Source organism: Cyprinus carpio, chromosome A12 (genome assembly GCF_018340385.1).
Source record: "Cyprinus carpio isolate SPL01 chromosome A12, ASM1834038v1, whole genome shotgun sequence".
In the NCBI taxonomy this organism is placed as follows: Eukaryota; Metazoa; Chordata; class Actinopteri; order Cypriniformes; family Cyprinidae; genus Cyprinus; species Cyprinus carpio.
In genome coordinates, this window is record NC_056583.1 from 6572731 (window position 1) to 6597673 (window position 24943).

General features: G+C 37.0%; 1 protein-coding gene across 2 annotated transcripts in view; it reads left to right on the plus strand.

The window, feature by feature from the left end:
* The first annotated feature begins 1196 nt into the window (after window positions 1–1196).
* The window catches only part of LOC109101281 (retinoic acid receptor alpha-A-like), a 146113-nt gene continuing 122366 nt past the window's right edge, over window positions 1197–24943 (plus strand). For both annotated transcript variants that reach the window (XM_042767335.1, XM_042767334.1), the window contains exon 1: window positions 1197–1367. The gene's annotated coding sequence lies outside the window, so the exon portion shown is untranslated. The remainder of the gene's footprint in view (window positions 1368–24943) is intronic.

The following is a 24943-nucleotide window of genomic DNA, read 5'->3' on the forward strand; positions in this document are numbered from 1 at the left end:
ATTTTTATCAAGAAAAAATGGGGGATGAGACATGATTTTATCCATCAGAAAATTAATGATCATGCGGGTGTCATCCAAGAATAGATCCTGGTGGTTGGTGGGGAGGGGTTGAAATTTTTTGACATCAGCTGAAAAACAAAGTCATTTAAGAGGCACAGGTAGATAACATTTTACATTTGGCAGACAGTTTGTCTAAAGGGACTTGCATTGCATTCAAGGCATACATTTTTATCAGTTCATGCATTCACTACAAATCATACATGACCTTGACATTGCTAGAGCCATGCTCCTCTGTGAGCTGCACACATCTTTTTATAAAATATGTAGGCTATAATGTGCATAGCTGAATCCTACACAATAAATCCTGGAACATCTGTATAAAAAGTAAATGGAGTCAGGTTTGAGTCTGTGTAATTTCTGCACCAAGCGATTCACCAAATGCAACTGCAGAAAGAAAACTGACTGCTTTCAAACTAGTTTTCTGAACACTGCCTCTGTCAGCTATTGATGGACCAGACAGACAACTCATGCCATTAGTTGAGCCACAGTTTGTGGCTAGTCAAGACGCTCATAAATGGCATTTTCCATAATATCAGCTGAAATTATATTGCTTACAGCAGTAAGTTAATATAGGTTTTCCTCAGATTAACATGAAGCAATCTGGAAATCAGTGAAATATGATTCAGTTGTGAAATAATGTATTTACTGTTCAGGGCTAGAGCTTACTTTCGTGGTTTTTGTGTGTAATAATTCCAAATAATTGTAAATTTGCCTGAAAGTGTTGTAAGATAGTTTCCCCAAAGAATATCACTGAATATTACCACTACTGGAGTACTGTCTACATGTAGCACCTACAACATGAAGCTCTGATTTAGCTACAGTTCCTCTTTCTGTGCATTTTTTTATTATTGTAATGTCATTATACAGTAAGTGCAGCATGTTCTCTTTAAGATGCAATAGGACTTAAAACTCAAAATATAAAAACATTAATCAACAATTAATGCACATTAATATTATGCCCTAATGCATATATCTTACAACAATGTCTATTAATATAGGCAAATTTTTAAAAGTTATGCTATGTTGTTAGAAACACATGCAGCGAGAGAGACTGTCAAAAATGGAGATGAGAGAGTTAATGGGACTTTGAGGAAACGGGGCGGGCTCATTCACTTGTGTTGGGTTTCACACACACACACAGAGACACACAGCAAACATGACTTTCCAATGGCCGCTGCCTCAGACGCGCTTATTGCTCCTTTCTTGAGCGGACAGGGAACTTTACTGCAGCATCGTGCTGATGAAACTGCGCGGCAGGCAGGAGTTGAGGCGGTGAGCGGCAGCGGGGGCGGAGTCAACAGGTTCAGGTATTTATTCAAGATCTTCATTTACTTTCTCTTCTTCATTAAACAACTGCTGAAGATAACACGTGCTAGAGATGTTTTATTTAGGGATTGAATGTGCAGCATGACACTGCAAGATTAATTTTGTAAGTTGTTTTACACGGAGTGCGATAGTGCTGAATAAATGGGCAGCGTCTCAAAGCAAATTGAATATACTGTACCTAGACAGCATTTTAGGGCATATATACTGCTCATAAATGCGGTCTACTGTAGGTAGGCAGGGTTGGTTTTGCCAAGATTATTTCATACTTTAATATGCTTATAACCTAGCTGTTGTACTGTCTTAGTGAAGAGTCAGTCGCTCAATATTTCACTGCACGCTGAAATAGGCTAAATAAGAGGAACATTGTTGCTGACATACAGGCAATAGCAAATATTTAGAACCTAAATTCGATAATGATAATTCTGGAAAAATAAAGAGAGAAAAAAAAATGCTTATCTAAACTTATTTTGTGTAGGCCTACCATTTCCTCAGATTTTTAAATGCTGAACATATCAATTAGAAAAGGTGCAACACTCACTGAAGAAATCCAATTTTATTTGTGACGTTTGTGAACTACATAATTCTAAACATATTCATAAAAATTGTAGTATGGTAGAGTAATGGTTAAAGATGTTTATATATATATATATATATATATATATATATATATATTCATATGTCATAGAAATTAATGAATATATTGTTTTACATATAGTGCTATACTATGTTACTGTTTAATATTTTGTTTACAATGTTTTTAAGGAAAATTAAATGAATACAGGATCTTTCTTTTTTTTCTTTACGTACTTAAAAAGTAAAGAAATAAATAGTGACAGACAGTGGTAACTAATAACGGCACATGCCTTCCAATATTCTGAATAGTGGTTTATAAAAGTAGGTTTTTCCAATTCAATCTCATGAGAAAATTTAAGCATTTTGCGAGGGGGCAATTCCATATACATTTTTACAATGTGATTTTTAGCACCAATTCACATTACAAATTACCATGACAGTGTGCTGAGTTTTGATTTATTCTTAAACATTTACATCTGGCCCTCCTAAACATTTAGTTACATCCTTGACAAAGACAAGTGTAATTGGTAAATTTTTGGTGAAGAGATATAATCCCATAATTCAGAAGATCAGAGAAGTTGCTGTTACTATGGAAGCCAGAATCCTTTGCCAAAGTTTGAAGCAAAAAAAAAAAAAAAATGAAATAAAATACAATTCTGATTCACCTTTGAGCCAGATGATTTACTTTGTAGCTTAAAACCCTTAACCAAAACTATATCCAGAACCAAGACTACTGATACAGTAACAGTTTAGATATATCATAACACCATGAATGATAAGACAAACTCAACAAGATTGGCAAGATGAAGGTAAGAATTTGTCTTCATATAAATATAGATGGATATGCTGAAAATTTCTTATTGTTGCAAAGGCTCTGTATACAATTTTGTATTACGAAGGTTTTATTTATTGTATTTGTTTATATTTAGTCCAAATGTTATTCTGTAGAGTTTTAGGGAAGATAACTAATGCAAACTCTGTTACCTTGTAGGTAATTAAATCAAGGTCATAGTACAATACACTCTTCTCACATGCAGTGTCCTGTTCACTGCTGGCAAGTGTGTGTGTGAGTTCAGACCTATCATGTTTACCCATTAAACTTTGCCTCGTTTCAAATGACTCTTGTATATGCTGATTGTTTTGGCCATGATTTCAATCTTAAACAGCTGTTATGTATTGTGAGGGTTGATACACAACTCCAATACAAACAATCTTCAATACAAGACTCAGGTAACAGGAAACACACCCCTGTGTTGTAATAATGGCTATAATATTTCACTGTTTGTGTTTCGTTGTTTGATGTTCCAAAATGACGCACAATTTGCTCTTTCTTTGTCTCCTGATGAGCTGAGACCATGTAAGGCCAGTGTCAGCATGGGATGGAAAAAGCATTCTGGCATTAAGAACATGATAGTGACTCAATATCTCCTGGCAAATGGAATTTAATTATTTCAATTGCTCTGTTTTCAAAGTTTTATTTCAGTTGTTTTTGCACAGTGTATGGAACAGATTGTTTTGAAAATTAAATCAGACATGTATCCGGTATGGTTGACTGTAATATGATAGAGCTTCTATTATTGTGGAGTATAACTGCTTCATTTTGGGCCTGATTTACCTCATTATAGCTCTTAGAATGGAGTTATTATATCGCATAGCCATTTTGTTCATAGAAGCTTTTCTTTTCTCTTTGACCTTGTTGATTGTTTAATTATATTACATTATGTTGAGTATGTTTGTGGAGAGCTGTCTTTAACTGTAATAGAACTGTCAATGTTTACAGCTTGAATAATAACACTCTTAAATCAATATAATGACACTGATATCTGAACTGTACTATACTGAATACTTGTTACTGCCGTGATTCAATAATGTATGGTATACAACCAGACTGCGCACATGCAATGAACTTGCCAGACATTTTTCAGTGGAGTTTAAGAAGACACTGCTGACATTTCAGATCATTGCCCAGTTTTTTTTTATGTGTCCCAACATGTCAACTTCTACCTCAGCCAATGGCTGGACTACCTGTTTGTCTGAACAAAAGCAAACAGACCTGTGTGGAAACAGTTGCTGTGTGTGTGTTTATATATACTACATAAAAAAAAAAAAAAAAAAAAAAAAAATCAGAAGATATCTTTGTTTTATAGTCGCATTTAGCAAATTTAATGTACATTTTATAACGATACAAGTAATCAATGGTAAAGCCCTATGCAAATACACTTTATGTATGCAGATAAAGTTGAACATACTTTTTTATTTACTTTGCATTTTGTGACGAAGTAAGAAATTAGTTTTTGCTATATAATATATATTGCATTACATGAGTGTACGGTATGCATTTTTTTGTGTGACAAAATAATGATTACACAATCACAAAATAGTAGCAGTGATACAGAGTAACATTGGCTAGTAAATTCCTCATTTTAAATAGCATAATTCCATGCTGTTTTACACAATCTATTGTATGTATACTATATACAGCACAGTATGCAAATTTTCTTTATTCATGGAATGCATGACCTGATTTTTGCCAAAACAATAGCACATACAATGCATCCTACAATGCAGTGTGGTCAGTTTGACAAACATGCAAACAATGTGGGATGCACAGATATTTTTTCAAGATGGGTATTCAAATTGTGCAGTAAAAGCTGGTAATGCCATGGCGATTTTACTGCCTGAAGCCATGATGCTGCATCCAGTGCCTCTAGAGAGCATGTGAGTGTGGGAAAAGATGGAGGGAAGGCAGGAATGGGAGTAGGGACTGGGGAGTTAAACCCTTATGGTGCCTGGAGTGGAAGGAGGCACAGATAGCTCTGTGCGGGTTACTCGGGAAATACAGAGGTTCTTTACCTTCAATACACACACAGTGAAATGGTTAAGTCTTGACTCCACTTATTTTAATACACTATCGTTTTATCTTCCTGCTTCCTTTGATGGTATTAGATAATCTTTACATGTCAGACAAAATTAATCCCAGAGCTTATCAGAGCAAGCAAGAAAGAGAGAGAGTTAGTGAATGATAAAGAATAGATAGATGTTGAGAAAGAGAGAGAGAACAATTAGGTCATGCAGGTAGGAGAACACTTGCATGCTAAAAAATGCTGGGTTATTTTTCTGCTCAAACAAGGAAATTACAGTAAACTAAAATTAAAACAAAAACCATAAAAAAAAAAAAACTGTTGTTACATGAAATAAAATATATATACAAAACTTATTTTATTTCAGCTAGTTGGCAAGGCCTACTATTTTCATTTAGTTTGAAGTACTTGATGTACGAAAATACCTAAAACTGAAATAAAATTAATACAACTATATAGACATAAAAAACAGACAAAATTATTAAATCTTTAACTAAAACAATAAAAAAAAAAATATTACTTAATAGTACTCAATAAAAAAAAAAAAAAAAAAAAAAAAAAATGGTAATTTTTAGTTTTGCAAGGGAATCAAATTTGATTAAGGCCTGTGGGCCGAAAGTAGATGCTGCATTCCAAGTATATCATAAATTGTATAATTAAAAATAAATAAATTAATAAATTAATAATAATAATATTTATAATAAATTAGAAATTAAGTTGTGATGTGCCATGATTAGCCAAATTTATCCAAATTATAATAAAATTTTATAAGTGACTTCTTCAAAATGCTTTACATAAACAGCAAAATAAGCAGTTTGGTCTTCTACAAGCAGTAAGTGATAAAAAGCGTGAAATCACATACACTGAAAAAAGTGTGTTGATTTTAATCATGTACATCGGTTTCACATGAATCAGTAACACAAAGATAATTTCTTCACATAACTTCATCGAATTAAGTTTTTTTGAAGTCACCAAATTTAGTAGTTTCAGTGTGATTTTATTTGGTTCCCTGACAGGATTTAAATAATTCAATTATTCAGTATATTTATATATAGCAATCTGCATTTCAGTGCATGCAAATATTGAGTACATTTTTAAATATATTTTTAAGTATATTTTTAAGTATTAAATTAAATCTATTTATAATTGACATTTATCTCCGCTCCATCATCATGAATATTTATTTTCAATGAAATTATTGCAGTGCATTCTGGGATTGTTCCACCATGGAGAAGGCACATATATATGTTGGTGCTCACATTTAGAAACACCTTTTGTATTGTGAGCACAACTATGGTGTCTTAAAATGCTTAGTAGGCAGCTCTGTAGGTTTTGGAACAGTGCTGGTGTATGTGCATGGGACGATTCCTCATATGGATTTTTAATCATAGGTGTTTCCCACAGATGTTTTATTGGACCTGCCAGAAAAAGTGACTCTGGAAAACATTCAAAACTTATATAATAGGGTGGAGCAGAAAATGCATGGAAATGGGAAGAAGCAAAGGGAAAGTAATAGTTTTAGTAATACTTTTTGACTTTCAGATGCAGCTCTGGAGATCTGGACTATATCACTGGGTCAGTTACTTAATCATGCAGTAAGGAAAGTGCTGTGTGGAACATATATACTGTGACTCTGCCCAAAATTGTGTACTTGATTTGGTTTTGTGTCCTGTCTTGCATAATCCCATACAATGTGTTCTTATTAATTTTCACAAGTATCCATAAGTAAAGTCTGCACATATACCTTAATTCACTGAAAATGAAGCCACTGCAAAAAAAAATGAAGCCACTGCACCACCATATTGGTATTCCCTAGTATTCATAATAGGAAATTCAATGTTTTTAAAGGGGTCCTATTATGCCTTTTCACTTTTTGAATTTTAGACAGTGTGTAGTGTGTATGTTTGGGCATAAAAAGATACTCAAAGTTACAAATCTCAATTTAAAAAAAAAAAAAAAAAAAAAAAAAAAAAAAATCCCTTTTCAAGAACTACAACAAACAGCTTGTTTGGACTACAGCATTGTTTTCCAGGGTGTTGAGTGAGTGAGTGAAGTGAGGCCAAGTATGGTGACCCATGCTCAGAATTTGTGCTCTGCATTTAACCCATCCAAGTGCACACACAATATGAACACACACCCAGAGCAGTGGGTGGCCATATTGCTGCAGCACCCGGGAAGCAGTTGGCGGTTTGGTGCCTTCCTCAAGGGTCTCACCTCAGTCATGGTATTGAGGGTGTAAGAGAGCACTGTAGAATCCCTCCACCCACTTACAATCCCTGCTGGACCTAAGACTTGTACCCGCAACCTTCGGGTTACACACCGACTCTCTAACCAGTAGGCCACAACTGCCCTGTTTTGTCACAAAGTGGCCCATTAGAATATCATTAAAATAATTCCCGCCTGTGGAAATTCAAATGGTTGGGGGTGGGGAGAGACGAGGTCGTGGTTAGAACGCTTGGTTAAGTGCATTAGACAAGACGATGACGAAGAAGTGCTGCTGCAGAGTTAGTGCATCAGAGAACATGAAGAAGAAGAAGAGCTGCTGTAGCGTCAAGTTTTCACCATGTCGAAGGAACGCTGTTTTTTTTTTTCATAAATTGCTGACAGTACAATACTGGACAATGATATCACCTAATGAGTCACTGTTTTTTTATCTGAAGTCTCCCAGTACATTACAACACAAACGTCCTAAACATGTACTATAAATGGTTATTTGTTAAATGTCGGGTATTTCCCCTTCTTATTAAAAAGTTATGTTCATATTCATTACAGTAGCAAACATCAGATGAACATGATGAACAACGTAAGGAGAACATACATTACAAATGACAAAGTGTTCATGCTGAAATCTGAATAAAGTTTTATGCTTTGTAACATATAGTATGCGCATATACCTTAATTCGCTTTGTACAGGCTATTCACTGTTTATGTAATTATGTTGTGTTGTCATATTGTTTTTATTCATACAGTAGGCTAACTGCAAATGTTTCAACAACGATTTTGTTAACAACATGCATTTTGTAACAGTTATTGATTTAAACACTGGTTAAATTAATAATTAATTTAAAAACATATACATAACATTTTACTCATATGGAAATTGTAATGCTAGTAAAATGAGAGGGAATTTGCGCAGTCTTGAATAGTCTAAAATAGCTGTTGCTCATTCAGGATCTAAAATACACACATCGTAACATATACAGAGAAATATCACTGACTACGTATGGTATAGACTTAAAGATATGAAGCTTTATTTCCAAGAAGATGCATGGTAAGCTTTGAATTTCAGTACAACATAGAGCAATAGAGTAACAGAAGCATTTATTGTAATATTCAAATCAATTTCTGATACTAATTCCAGATAAATGTTTAATTTCCTGCATAATTACATGTTGGATCAGTAAGCTGTGTTGGAAAGTATATTTTATTTATCCTGCCCGAAAAGATCCCATAGCAGATAACATCTGAAGTAACAGTTAATTTCATACACATTTCCTAAAAACTAATCCTAATAGTTACTTTACAATACCATACTTTACAACAAATTTGTATAATTATTCAGTTCCTTTAAATAAAAATATTGTTAAAAAAGACAGTTAATCTAATATATGGCTTTTCTTTATGCAGTTTGTATGTTCTCCACATTGTGTAGGTTTCCTGAAGCTACTGGTTAAAACATGTTAAGGTGTACAAGACCTGGAATGTGCATTAAGAAATCAAGTCTACTTTGATTCATGTTGACTTAAACATCCACACCACAATGTCTTTAAGACTGTCCCAAATGTGTTCACCAAAGTGTGGACCTCAAGGGCGAGTTTAATTTATAGTCAAGAATCTGAGCCGCATTTGGCAGCCACTGTATTCATGTTTTGTCGGTTCCATCCTTGTAGGATCAAAATACACTGAAATTATCACCATTATCAGTGCAGTAAAATGCTCAAACATTATGGTAACATCATACACACTGTAATTAACTAGCAGACCGTAAACTGCAGACAAGCTCTCAGGTTGCATTATGATGTAATTACATGTCACACAGCCCTAGGCACTCTACTATAAAAAGAAAGCCAAGCCTGTCCTTTCCCTACTTGAACCTGATAACATTTTCAGAGAAAAGAGGCCTTATTGTGATCAGCAGAATTCCCCTCTCCCTCCTTTTGCTGCCAGTATCAGTTTCTCCAGTGCTATCTGCAGAGCTTAGACCCTCACCAGATACACATGGAGCTGAGAGAAAACCCAGGCCCATCTACCCTGCTAGTCCTTAGACTCTCTCTCTCTCTCTTGCTCTCTCGTTCCTTTGGTCTAATATTATCCCATCAGCTTGTGAGAGCTTGCCCTGACATAATCTCAGCAGGCTTGTCAACTCTATAATCTGGCTATAAGTAATGATTGGTAGTGTATTTATGTTCCCCAGGCAGTTGTTAGTGGTTGATGGTGGGTAGGAGCAAATATTCTCACATACCTAGACTGTTGACTATTGGCATAAAGTGTGGTCCACTTCACAGCTTATTCTAGCCTAAAACTGCTGTATTAAACAGGAAGCAACAGTCTGAAAGCCATGTAAAGTGGCCAATGAGAGGAAGGTTTGTTTTTGCTTGTTTAATGGTGGGTAAAAAAATAAAAATAAATGGTTGTCTTGATACTAAAATCTTTTTATTCAAAGGTTTAATGCCACAATACTCGATTTTGTTACGTCCTAAACTGATTTTAGCACCAGCTTGTTGCCATTTAAACTTTTTTTTTTTTTTCCCAGAGGACAGATGACCTGTGTACATGCAGTCCTAGAAGTTGCTTAATAGGGCTGGGCAGTATATAGAATTTTTACAATATATCGAGATATTTTTATGAACGATATGGCATGAGGCAATACCATTTATATCGATATACAGTAGTTTGTTACGAGCGCATCTGAAAAATAGCTGAGGACACGAAGTGAGCTGCTCTGGGAAAGTGCATAATCCAATATATATTAAACATGAGTCATGCTTTATATTAAGGGCCTTTAAATAATTCGTAAAATATACAGTAGTAAACATGTATAGTTTAAAGCTTACCCCATCAGATACTCTGACAGATACATGTGCTGCTGCTGACTGAGAGGATACTTGCACTATTTAATACGTTTGAGATGTGCTGTTTTCCTCAGTGCATAACTTATATTTCACAGGTATGTTCTGCATCTACTGAATCTTCATCTTCAGAATAATTCTGAGTAAAATATACATTTTGCTTAAATATTTGTAGTTGGACAATAAATGTGCCATGACTATTGTAATGGGGTAATCCTAATATAATACAATTAATTTGTGCTTTTTATATATAGATATAGCGTAGCTTGTACGGCTCTGTGTATTAAATGCATCTGAATAATTTCCATCTGAAAGCACATGATGGAGATTTACCGGTACTTATAATCACAGAATGGGCTTTACTGACGAGAGGCACATAACAATCACATGCGATTTATCGTGCATCCCTTGTTTGTTGATCAGAAAGTACAAAGCAGATGAGGAAAACTAGGATGCCGGGTGTATTCAAAGTGCTGCCATTACTGTCTAGAGTGCGTGGAATGGTGCACTGTGATTGGTTTAGAGGATGTATCGCATTCTGCAAAAAAGGGAGACTGGGGTTTGTCAGGGTTTGGAAAAAAAGGGAGAAAACATGACCTAATAACTCTGCGAATATCGGATTTTGCGTAAAATTACAAATGGACTTTTCAATTCCGACCAGGTATAATACTGATTATATACTGGATCAATGCACACTCTAATGGCTAAAATTGCCCACAATCCATTGCGCTTTTGTGAAGGATACAGTCCAGACCTACAAACACCAATAAAACATGTTAGAAAAACTACAAACGTGGCAGATGCGCGATCGATGGTTAGGTAGAGAGGTTTACAAAAAGGGGTTTGAGTTACTAATAATCAACATTTAACCTGGTAAAAAATATTTATTTATTGTTATCCATGTTATGTTTCATCTACAACAGCAAAGTGAGCTTTTATAAACATCCATTTGGTTGTTAACTTTTAAATGAATCATTATGCAGAAAATATGAGCAGAGTTCTCCGCATGAAAGACCCGTGTCTGGCAGATCAACAAGCTACTTCTTTTCTCTCCTGTACGGTAGGAAGTTAAATGAAATGTGGAGGATGTTAACTGTGACAAGATGATTGACAGGCCAGTTTAAAGTGAGAGGGTATATGTAACGTGCGACAGAACGGTCCTTTAAAGACGTAATTGTGTGACATGATAGTATGTCCCAAAGCTTGCCTACACTTCTACTACGCACTCAAAAGTGTGTACTTTTTCTTCACCAAAAGAGAGCATACTTTAAGGGCATAGTATAAGTAGGCACATTGAGACGCAGCACTAGTGTTTCACTTATGCTGTGTCAGTCGATGTTCATGCTTGTGTTTGAAGCTCCTTGTTCCTTGTGTTTTAGTTGGTGTTTATCTGTTTCTCTATTAAACTACTCCTTGCATTTAGATCCTCACCTTTGCCTGCTTTCTCTGCATGTTACACCTATTTTGTACTTTTAAATGTTGTCATACATTTATGATAACCCTAATCCTAATGTTGACAAGAATAGCTTTTAAACTGTAAAAATTATATATTTTTAATTATTATTATTCATTTTTGTATTTTTTTAAATGAACATCCTTCTGCATGGACATAGTAGTAATATTTATATTACTACTATTTCTACCAAGTCATGTATGTATATTATATTCTTTATTTTAATATATTTATCTACAGTATGTGAATTCTTTTGTTTTGGTCTCCAGGTGGATTTAGGAGGAGTGATAATGTAGTGTAATAATTTTCATAAAATACAGAGTGACTATTATTAAATGGAACATTCTAGTAATCATCTCATAGAAATATTGCTATTTTCAGTAGCAGATAAAGTAAAGTTGTCCCCTTGGAATTATAAGGTTCTATCTGCATTCAGAGTAGTTTTGAGATATTGAGCTTCAAAGTTTTTGTGTTTCATTTGACTGTGTAGATAGAACCTTATTGTTTTTTAAATAAAAAATCCCATAATGTACACAACATTAAAAAATCTATCACATAATGTAAATACATTGACACAGAATAAGAATATGTGAATAACTCAATTTTGACAAAAATGTCAGATAGAACCTTATAATTCCAAGGGGACGAAGTTTGATGTCCCACATGTGTTTCAGGTCTTAAGGTCACCCCACACTCCAAATCATCTTTTGTGCTGTCTCTATCTGTTTCCTTGTTTTCTTTTTTCCATTGCACCACTCCATTTTCCCCCCTGTCTTTCTCTCTTCTTTAGCTCCTTTCTTATCTCGTGCTTTTTGCTCAGCACTCTGGGACATGCTGTTGATATTTCATTTGGAGTGGAGCCATGCAGTAGAGCACCACTGTAACATTAACTCTTTCCTGCCCTCTCTGGCCTCCCTCTGACTAACACGATGAACGAAACCACCACAACTCTCACCGATTTTTACTATTCCACACCAATAAGAGGTTTTCTTTCCTGTCAGTTTGGTGCTAATTTGCCACATACTCTCTATAAAACAGCCTCCAGGATGGTGAAGCTTTTGATTGTTTTCCTTCTTTTTAGTGGTTTCTTTTCTGTTGCTTTCACTGCTGAATTCCAGTGTGCTCCACATGCTGAGTTTTGGTCACAGAGGGAGCATGGCTTCATTCTTGTGGTCAGTTGTGTAGTGTTCTGCAATGGGATGGGCAGCTATACGAAGTCACACTCAGTCAAAAACACATGAGTGCGCTTTGGTTTGTTGAGCAGTGAAGCCTGAGCAACTGCTCCCCACTTAAGTGGTCATGTGGATGTGTTGTTGCACTGAGGCTGGTGGTTGGGTTGTATTTTTTTGTAAGTCCTACCGTTAAAAGAAAGTTCTGGATGCAGTTCAAGTTCAAGGGTTGGTTCACTCAAAAATGAAAATTCCGTCAACTTTATAAACCCATAAGATCTTTTAAATGATATTTTTTTTAATTTTCTCTCACTCTTTTTTGCCATTCATCGAAAGTCCATGCAAACAAAATCTGCGGTGGCCCAGTAGTGCACAACACAGCGACATTAAAAAAGCAAACATAGGCTCACAACACAACGACTTTAGGCTCACAACACAACGACATTAAGCAACAACACAATGACATTAAGCAACAACACAGTGACATTCTCACAACACAACGACATTAAGCCACAACACAACGACATTCTCACAACATAATGACATTAAGCCACAACACAACGACATTCTCACAACACAACGGAAATGCTCCAGACCACTAGGGGCAGTTGGTCTGCAGACGCAGACAATGGACTCTATGCATGCCACGCAGCCTACGTATTTCCTGTGAAATCTCAGGGCTCATAAAAGTTCCGCTCTGTATTCTGCAGCGTGAGTGCATTACCAGCTGCAATCTTTTGTCAATATCAGCTGAGGAAAAAAAAAGGTTCTGAAAGTGATTCAAACTATATAATTTCTCTGTGCCTTTATCATTATAGCTTGTGGTGTAGACTCTGCTATTTTTTTTAATACTGAGAACGATTTTTAAAACTATATCTTTATCGTTATCTTTATAGTTATGGTGTGAATGATCCTTTAAGGTTTATTACAATACATGACAATCTAAAAATGGCAACAGTATTTAAAATACTTTATATCAAGTGAAGAAGTTCCTGTCACAGCAAACACCTATCAGAGCCACCGATGCAAATAAACGTGGATTACCGGGAGCCCTGCTGTTATTTCTACTATCTCTTATGAGTTATAAAAAGCTGAGGTGGACGGAGTTTAAAGCTAAACTCTAATTTAGCCCTGTTATTTTAATTTTATTTCAAATCGGTGCAGCAGCATTATCCAGCCTTATTAGCTAGATTTGCTAGAAGACGATAGAACAATACTCACCCTAAAGTTGTTGATGTAACTTGAAACATTTAATGCCCTTCTCCGTGTGATGAAATTCATTGACAGTAATTCGGGGAAGTTCTTGTAAAATGAAAAATCATCTTTTCCTCTCGTCATTTTGAAAGCTCTACGGAAAGAGCAATGGTTGTGACCGTGCATAGAGTTCATTGTGTATAAGAGCAGAGCTAAACTGTCCAAATTAAAAATATTATTGATTTATTTTCTGCTCGATTCATGAATCGATACATTAAGATCATCAGGATATCAAAACATTCAATAAAAACACGTTGTTCATTTAAAAATCGATTACACATATTAAGTTACACATATTAATCCTATGAGAATTTCTAGTGGCATCTCAAGGAAGTATTGGTGTTTAACTGTCAACACTGCCCCCTATGGTCGGGAGCATTTCTGTTGTCTTGTGGCTTAATGTCGTTGTGTTGTGGCTTAATGTCACTGTGTTGTGAGAATGTTGTTGTGTTGTGGCTTAATGTCGTTGTGTTGTGTAATTTACAAAGTAACATATATGTAAAGTAACTTAAAAATTGAATTTAAAGAGACATAATTGCTTTACACGACAAACAAATTTATTTTGGCTTAAATTCGCACATAAACTTTGATCACTGCACATAAATAAAACAACAAATATGGTAAACAAGCTCAGACATGCTTAATTCTCACAAGTCAAGCAACGACATTGAATGAAAGTTATTCATGTTTGGAATGAGGGTGAGTAAATTAATTAATTAATAAATTTTTAACACCCTCTGTGAAATATTGTTTATTACAACATATTCATTCATAATAAAAAAAAAAGTAACTTACAGGAAGGCGTTTACAATGGATGTTTGTGATTCACATTAAAAAAACTTATTAATAATGTCTGGGTAAGGTTCCCCTTCAAGGAACTTGAGCTGTGTCAGAAACGCTTTGGGAACACCTCTGCGAGTCCAGTGGAATGGTGAGACGTCACGGGCGGGGTGACGTAGAAACCAGGAAGCTTAAAAGTGCATCTGAAACAAACAGCGTTAGCTTCTGTGTCTTCCGCAAGTGCTCTGTGTGTGTGTCAGTCTGAATTCTGCTGTTTGTCAGTACCAGTGCACAATCACAACAATATATAGCGAGCAAGAAAAACATGCAGCACATCAGACCATGTGTTCTTCTCTGCCTGCGCTATACATTACATGTGCGAGCACACACGCTGTTGTGTTGTTTGTTTGGAAGCGGAGCACGCACAGTCAGCTCTCGAGGGGGCTGAGTGTGCATTGTGTTCTGGCTGTGAATGCTCCCATGATCACACTTCGAGGAGTGTGTCCTTGTATAAGATCTTTGCGGTTCCGGTCCCGCTGTTGCTGAAGCAAGGAGGCAATATGGATCTAGCGGAGGGGTTGGAGACGGGCCTTGCCCTTTCGCTGATTCACCCACTGGATCTGGCGCTCTCTTTTGGGGCTGGAATCCCGCGCTGTGGTTTCTTCCCCCACCGGGTGAGAGCTCGTTGCTGCAGCGATATTCCTCTGAGGAGGCTGATGTTGTTAACACTGATCAGAAGAGATTGAAGACTCACCACCTCAATCTCTTGCATATAAGCAGACTGCATTTTAGATCGCATGCTTCTTTATGTTGTATTTAGTTCATGGGTGGGGATTCTCTTTGTTTTTATTTGTTTTTTTTTGGGGATGAGCATGATTTATGTGTTGTTTGTTTGGCTTGCTGTGCTTATTCATAAAATGTCCCAACGTGTACAAGTGTGCACTTTCTGGAATGTTTAGCTCTGCTCCCGCTGGCATTTCTTCTTGAGGGAAGAAAGTCTTATGCAATATAGAATCGAGTGGCTTGGATCTCGCGTTGCCTTGGCATTGCATTATGGGTCTGCAACAAAATAATGTGGGGGAAACTTTGAGCAGACGGGAGGTTACCTTTCTCTCTCTTTCCTCCGACTGTGTGCAAACGTGTTAATGTGTTTGCAGGCTATTATTCATGATTCTTTCAATTGCATATATTATTATTATATTCAGCTTAACGTTGTCACACTTGCTGCTGGGTGACGATGCAGGAGTTGACTAATACACACTCTTTAATAATAATCCACAGAAGAACAGACAGGAAATCCAGGCAGACAGGCAACCAACGCAGTGTACACATAAACAAACAATAACCGGCAACTGAGAGAACTAAACAAGGAGCATTTATACAAATGTAAGAGAGGAACCAATAACTAAATTAACAGGACACAGGTGAACAGAATGAACTAATCAAGGGAACTAAGGAAAACTAGGTCGAGGGACTAAAACAAGTCAGGAGAACAGAAAAACACAAGGTTTAAACTGTGACAGACGTCCAGACCGTGTTGTATTTGTCTGGTCGTTTAGCTGCATTTAATTATGAGGAATTAAATGATGAATTGTCAAATGGCTTTGAGAAGTTAAATATAGATATTAATTTAACAGAGGGATCGGAGACGGGCTTCACCCTTTCTTCTCATGATCGTCCTAAGAGTAATTGGACACTTCCGGTGTGCTAAATCACAATCTCCATGTCGGGACCTGTTGGTTCTCCCTGATCTCCACACTCGAGAGATTAGTTCCCTTAGTAGACCTCTTGGCAGCGTGGAAACTTCTGCCAAATGTGTCTCAATGGGTCCTGCCGATGGTGTGTACCAAGCAGGCTCTGGTAGCGGAACAGGAAGTAGTTGCTCCCGTGAGCAAGGAGGCCACAGAACGTGTTCCTCCTCTCAAGAGGGTGTCCGGGTTCTACATCCAGTACTTCATTGTTCCATGGAAGGATGGAGGATTGCATCTGCTTCTAGGTCTGTGCAGACTGAATCATTCTGTCAAAACGCTCACATTCAAGATGCTGACGTTGAAACAGGCTGTAATTCTGTGAGGCCGTGATTGTGTTATTTGATTTCCACAGCCGTAAACAGTGTGAGGCTAGGCCAGTCATTCACTCTACAGTTCCAAAGACTGTTGGGTCTGAATGCAGCAGCATCCAACGTGATATCTTTTGGCCTGCTGTACATGAAACCTTTGTAGTAGTGGCTCAGGACCAAAGGGTTTTCCTTGAGGGGCAACCCACAGCCATGCTTACACCTTATACATGTGGAGGAAGCCTTGGTTCCTGTCACAAGGCCCAGTCTTGTGGGCTTTTTGTCGTTGTGTAATGGTAATGACGGATGCCTCCCTCACGGGCTGGGGAGCAGACATGAGTGCCCAGGGTCTGTGGGAAGGCCACCATCTCACATTGGCACTTAAATTGCCTGGTGATGCTGGCCATTTCATGCACTGAAACACTCCCTTCCAGACCTGAGGGGCCATGATGTGCTTGTCCGCACAGATAACACATCGGTGGTCTTCTACATCAACCATTGGGGGGGTCTGCGCTCATGCCCAGTGTACAAGTTGGCACACCAGATCCTCCTGTGGGCTCAGGGAAAACTCCTCTCACTCAGAGCAGTTTACATCCCTGGGCATCTGAATCTGGAAGCAGACATCCTGTCGAGACAGGGGCTGAGGCCTGGGGAATGATGGCTCCACCCCAATGTGGTGGAGCAGGTGGTGGATCTGTGTGTGTTTTGAGACTTCCTCTCAGACTGGATACCATGGTACAGATCCGGTTGAGGCTGTGCCTGTACATCTCTTCCCCGATTTCTCGGCTCCTGGGAGTTCTGGACACAGTCTGCCAGAATGGGGTCTGTCTATTTTTTGTAGCACTTTTCTCGCCGGCCCGAGATTTGCTCTCGTTTATGTGTCCCTCCTTCATGGCTCTCCCTAGGAAATTCCAACCAGATGGGACCCTCTGACTCAGTCAGGGAATGGTATTGGTCTTCCATGCCTGGTATTAGGGGTTTGACCTTTGATCGGGTCTCTCAACTGAGGTTGTTGAGACCATACTCTACTCCAGAGCTCCCTCCATGAAGAAACTGTACTCCTTGAAGTAGGTTGTGTTCACTTCATGGTGTGGAAATTGTCAGCTGGTCCCAGTTAACTGCCTGGTTGGTTCAGTTCTGGAATTCCTGCATGGACGGTTCTTTGCAGGTTTGACCCCCTCCACCTTAAGGGTGTACGTGGCAAGATGTGTGGTCCTTTCCGCTTACATTTGTTAGATTTACAAACTAGACTTGGGTACCACTCCAGACTTTCAGATGCTTCAGTCTTAGCTGTGGTCGCCATGATTTCACACTAGACAGGCATTTGTCAGTATGGCGGAGTGGGTATTGCCGTCCCCAAAGCGTTTCTGACACAGCTTGAACTCCCTAAGGGGGAACGTCTCTAAGTTACATATGTAACCATGGTTCCCCGATGGGGACGAGACGCTGCGTCTCCCTGCCATACTACCTGCATCCATGTTAGCAGCTTGCTTCGACCTATCAAAAGCTAAAGCTGTTTGTTTTGGATGTGCTTTTAAGCTTCCTGGTCTCTACGCCACCCCAACCATGACGTTTCACCATTTCATTGGACTGATTTCACGCATGCTTCAGGACACGGCCACGCAGAAGCGTTCCCAAAGCATTTCTGACACATTGTCTTGTTCCTCTCTGGGAACCATGGTTACATACTTAACCTAGAGATGTTCTTTATACTTCAGAGTTTTGATAGTTATACTTGGAGTTTAAAAGAAATGTAGGCAGAGGCCAGTATTTTTTTTATTTTTTTTTTAGGTAGAGGCAAGAGTCTACATTGAAATCCTCAGTCACCATCCACTACACGGAAATGAGTGAACAGTACAGTTCTTTCAACTATAGCCCTGTATTTAAACAGATGTTCAGAAAGAGCTTCATCTTCACTCAAGTCGCTCAAGGCAACAACCAACTGCTTTCATGGACATATGGTAAATTATTATGCGTATTACAAAGCTACTAGACAAACAAATAAATACATGTTAATGGAAATGTTTAGTTATGTAGTTTAGTGGTCACTGCAGAAATATACCTGACTTCAGCACACCACTATTGGCCAATCATAATTAGCATTCCAAAGTAAAAATGATTGTTTATACTGAAATAGTATTCCCTTGTCAACACTAGCATCATCAAAACATCAAAAATAAAATATGGTAATTGTTTCTTACATTATTTATGCATGCATCAGTGTTTATTTTGTGGTAATGATCAGCTGACTATGCATTTTATATTTAACATATTTTTCATTGTTGTATAAAGGTTTTGACATACTAATTTCCGTTTGCATTTCAGCATATGACCTCTTTTATATTGTCTATGCAAATGAAACTATAATAGGATGCCAATTATCAGTCAACATTAATCAGATGTGTTCAGTGAAGATGCATGTAATATGCAAATTTTAGTAAACACATAAAGCTGTCTGGGCATGGGCCAATAATATTTCCCCATAATTACCAATACACGTCTGTTGCCATTTTTCAAGTCACCGGTTGTTCTTGTCAAACCTGCGGTGTCTTTTATGTTGTGTGCAACTGCGTAACTACATCAGGACTTCACGCAGGGATTGATTCATTGCACCAGGAAGGCGAGGAGGCCAATAAAAACAAACTCGACCCGTAGACACCTCAAAACATATTGATGAATCATGCCAGGACAAGTGTCTCATTGAAACTGTGTGAGCAAATTGGGCAGAACAAGAGAGATGTGGCGCTGTAAATGACTGAAGCACCGCTCTCTGCTTGGTGTCATCGCAGCAGTGATTAGAACACGTCTGTGTGCCACCCCTCCTCTTCAATGAGTGTGGATTGGAGCTGCCTGCAGCTGGATAGAGCTCCCGCAGGGCCCATCAACATCCAGAACATTATGGAAGGGACTGAGCGCAACACAAAGACTGACAAAGAGAGTTAAATACAGTGCTTTGTGATATATGGCTATTTTCAAAGCTGTTGTTTTTAGGGATGCACCAGTATTTTGGTAGACATAAAGGTAGCACTGTAATAATATTCTGAAATATGTGATATTAGGAGTGTGATTTTATTGTTTTATTCATTTTTTTATTTTTATTTTATGTTGTGTGTGTGTGTGTGTGTGTGTGTGTGTGTGTGTGTGTGTGTGTGTGTGTATATATATATATATATATATATATATATATATATATATATATATATATATATATATATATATATGTGTGTGTGTGTGTGTGTGTGTGTATATATTCACACACACAATTCTTGGAATGGAGTATATAAGTGTAATTAAATGACATCAGTTTCATCTTCCCACTTGCTAATGTGAGAAACCCCACTCTGAACGATTTAAGAGCGGAATAAAACACAGATGCCCTGGCCTTCTGTGCTCTACACAAACATTACACCTCTCTCTGCTTCCACTCCTCACAACTTACATATTTTGGTCTGGAATACTGCAAACACAGACAAGCAGAATGACACAAGCATTCACACATCCCAGTGTTGTTATACTAAATATCAGCACTCTTGGAATGAGGTTGGCCAATCAAATTAGAGAGTAATCAAATAACTAAAAAAAAATCACACATCTACTACACTTTCACAGCAAAATGACCAAGAAACCTGCATCGAATAAGTCTGAAACTCAAAAAATCTAAGTTTGTGCCTATCCTACTCCATTCATTTTTCTGTGAAATACTGTATGTCAACTCCAACTGCCCAAAATGTGCAGACTGGATTGAATTTTGGATTTAACTTTTCCAGACTGCAAACCGAGACAATAATCTGTGCAAAAGTTGTATAGTGTATTTCTAGCCTTAACGTGTGGAAACTTGGATGGAGTTTTTTTTATTATAATTCAGAAAGTAATCCATTCTCCTTGTGTTATAAATATTAGCTGATGAAGTGTCAAAGTGCTAATTTCATGAGGAAAATATAGCCTCATCTCCATGGTAACACTGTCTCAGATGCACAAACTGATTTTAACGATGCATGTGTGTGTCAATGGATATTACGCCCTTCCATTTTTAACCCAATTAATTGGAGCATAAGAAGCGGGAATAAAATATGTCCAAAAGGGAAGTCCAAAGAAAGACTGTGGCTGTCTTCTCCAGCTGTAAAGGACATAATGATACTTACTGGTGACATTTGTTACAATCCAACTGGATCAACCTTCAAAAATTCCTGGCGAAAGAGATGTGTGTTTTTCAATTACAGAGCAAGTCTTTTCATCCTTCACTGGGAGCTTTTTAAAAACGATTTCCTTTTAAATGGAACATAATCAGTGCACGGTAAAGCGAGCCCACTCATGTGAAAATGTGTCATGAAATTTATCACTCCCTGATGTTTGGTACTCCCACAACACAGTTTTCAATAGTGCCTTCATCAAATTCCCTGCCATAATTCATTTTTAAACTCCCATTAACTCTAGCGCCTGACACACATTTCCAAAAGCAACCATAGCAACCCACGTGAAGTTTTGCAAATCAATGCTGACAAATTGCTGTTAAAGTTTCGCACAATAGAAGTGTTGCTTTTTCTGTCAGTCTTTGTCTCAGAGAATGTTCTCTTGTGATCACACTCAGTGTTTGTTGTATCCGTGGCGTTTTGCAAGGGTTGCCCGCCTTTTTGAAACTTCACTGTGAACATCTTCCCCCACCTTTAATTGTGGTTTGCATTTTTTTGCCTCAACCCACTTTTATGAAGCATGGGCACAACAGCATCTTATGTAGTAGATTCTGGCCAACATCCCGAACACCCAAACCCAAACCCAAAGTATCATAACTCATATTGACACTAGATAAAACCACAAACAGTTCTCTCCTCTCATGCTCATTGTTCTAATACAGTCTCCCATGAGCTTTTGGCAGCCGCAAATATTTTAAGTTGTTTGTAATTGATACTGTAAAGACTTCATGAATGCTGATGCTCCTGGAGAATAATGTAATCGCTCTGTCGAGACAAACAGATTTTTCAGTAAAAATGTTTTTGGAGATGCTCCATGGAGGGATGCCCCTTTTGTCACAATTTTCTTTCGCCAACATTATTTCACTGCAGTTATGTGAATATCACTATTATAAAACAACTGTTTTAGTAACACTTTTGTACAAGTCTGTTTATTAATTTGTTTGCCTTAGTCTGAGGGGTAGAACCCTTGTTGATGTTATGTAAATGGGTAGTTGATGCATAACATGTCCATGGACATTAAGGGAAAGTGTATATATAAATATATATAATTAATTTTAAATGCTCCTTTGGTGTGACTAATTCATTTTTAAAAGTACAAATATTCCATGTAGTCTTTGCGGCATGAAATGTCATAAAAGCTCCATGCATAATTTCAAATGTTTTGTTGAGTATAGCATGTCACACCGCAGGACATGTCGACTTTCCAAAAGTGTTGAATGCCAACTATATATAGTTTTAACCTTCAAATTTCTTTTTTGGAAAAATGCATGTTGAGCTGTGTGTAATTTTAACCCCTCTGTACGTGTAAACTGCCAGCTTTAGTAGTGTAATTGGTAGCGTTTTGAACTTCTGATTCAATCCAGACCACAATCATCAAAAAGAACACACAATGACGCAGCTCTTAACTATGTTTAATACAAGCTGGGCATTTTCTTACACTGGAGACACTAACAGCAGGTTCTTATTAATTTTTTTTTCTCCCTTTGCCATATACAGAAACATAACTGTAGGGAACTAGCCGCAGTAGGTCTGCATTAGTTCCCAGTCTTCACATTATAATGTTGCTGAATTGTTGTTGGCAGCTTTTTGTGCTCATTTGTTTGTGGAGGAATGATAAAGGTTAATTTTCTGACCTTTGACCCTGTCCCGTGACCTCTGCTTTTCTGTGGATGTCTTTAGATAGACAACAGGGAGCTGTCACTGCCAATGCAAAAGTAATTTTTGTCTTTTCACATCATTACCCCTGTAGAATCGTCATGGTGAGTATTACCTGAGCAAGAACCACTCACACTTTCAAGTTTAGTACCAAGCCTTTTGGGTCTTGTATATATGAGTCATACTTTTTTTCTCTGAGATATACTGTTTTGATAAAATTTCTCTGATAATATCTTTGGTTTGACTTCTGCCCTTGCTGGCCTGATGGCTTGGTTTTTCACTCAGAACTATTGTACTGTAGCCTCGACAGTCTTTGCCTTGAGATATTTCACCATCCTGATTTCATGCAAAATGAAGTCTTATGAACTAATAAGCAGAAGCTTTGATCATCTTATCAAAATAAACATTGTACATGTTCACTGGATTTGGGTGGAATCACATTTATCAGACCCACATATCGATAAGAAAATGAAAATGCTTTTCCATGGCATTTGCTAACATTTGATAAGGTGTTTGATTAGCCAATCAGAACAAGGAATTTCTCTGTGATGACCAAGAGGCCAATTATTCTCCTTTGCAGCATCTAACAGTGCCAATGATCCCTAAAATTAGACCCCAGAAATTGCAAGAGTGTTGCATGGCATTGCAAAAGAGGCCCAGCTGTGGATGGTAACACAGAATTTAGGTGCCTGATCACAATTGTCAGCAACATAATGGTGACCATTTTTTGGGCGACAGGCCCTTGTGACAAGGAAGGACACTTAACATATTTTAGAAAAGTGTACTGACAAGCATTTATGGTAAACTAAATGTATATTTTAATGTCATTTCTATTGAAACTTGTACGTCATGCATTAAATATATTACAAATTACACATTTGTAATGAAGTTGACAATTCAGTGCATTAACAATATTTATTTGAAGTGAAATATCAAAAAATCACTATACAGTTAAAATTTAATCAAGTACTTTACTAGAAGATTTTAAGTACATTGCAAGTGCACATTCAATACAATTAAGCAAATTTAATTTCAAAAGGGTGTACATGAAGAAACTGACACAATAGTCACAGCTTCATTCTGGACACACACTGCAAAGTTTTAGTTGTGACAACAGCATTTGAATGAACAAGAGTTTACATAACATTACATTAATTATGTCATTGCATTAACTGCTGTAGTTATTAAGTTCGATTGTGTACGCTCATGAAATGAACTTTAGAGGTAATAGAAATTATATTCCTTTTTTACACAAATTATGATTTACAGGGCCAAAATTTTTATTAAGATTTGATTTGATTTGATTTTTCATACAACTACTTGCACAACATTGTTATTTACATTTCATTTACATTTAATCATTTAGCAGACGCTTTTATCCAAAACGACTTACAAATGAGAACAACAGAAGCAATCAGACCAGCGAGAGAACAACAACAGTATACAAGTGCCATGACAAGTGACAGAACATGTAGCTATGTTTTTTTTTTTTTTTTTTTTTTTTTTTCAAGAATAGAATAGATAAGAAAAGGTAAGTGCAAGTATTGGTCAAGTGCTGGCGAAAAAGATGTGTCTTTTAGATGTTTTTTTGAAAATGTTATGACTTCAAAACGATTTTAACAGATTTCTACCAGATTTAAAAACTAATATTTTTTTACTTTTGCATCACATATACAGTAGATCACACAATTCGTCACTCCAGTATGAATCCTGTGAAACTATGGTTCAACAAAACAGTTCAAACCTGTGTAGAAGGAAGCTAAAATAGCATGTTTGCATCAGTTAATAAATATTATAAAAAAAATTTTGCATTCATTAACACTATTGGGTAAGTTTAAGGTTGGGTTTGGTGTAGGGGGTACCTTATTTTATAAACACGATAGAGCACTAACCTTTTAACGACACTCACTGGACATTTGAATTCTGAACCACCGCAATATGTGCCTAAAGCAACTTAAAATAAAAATGCAGCAATACATACCTGTACCAGTGTAATAAAGACATCACGTATTGAACGGGCATTTCCACTCACAGGACATTTCATTTTGATTATGTAATATCGATGTGGCATAAACTTTGCCAAAAGCACAAATTTCCAATGAGACTGGGTTGCAAAAATGGGAGTGAATCCCTTAAATTATTGTAGATGTCTCCATGGTTTACATAGCCATAACCGTAGCAATGTTTTAGTTTCTTTTTTTTTTTTCTTGGCGTCTTGTAAATAAAATACCAAGTTTAACCTGTATGATAATAGCTTTTTTGACCAAAGTAATATTAACAATTAGATATGTGTTTCCCCTTCATTCACACAAGCAGTTTTCACGAAACTAAAATTTTCAGGAGTGCATTTTGTTATTATATAATGCAGTTATCAATACTATAAAAACTGAACTACTGTTAGTTGAACTACTTGGAAAAAACCTTGTGAGAAACCAGTGCAAATTATCATTCAGTATGTACTGACAATGTGTGCAAACTAGCTGCTTGCTTTGTTCT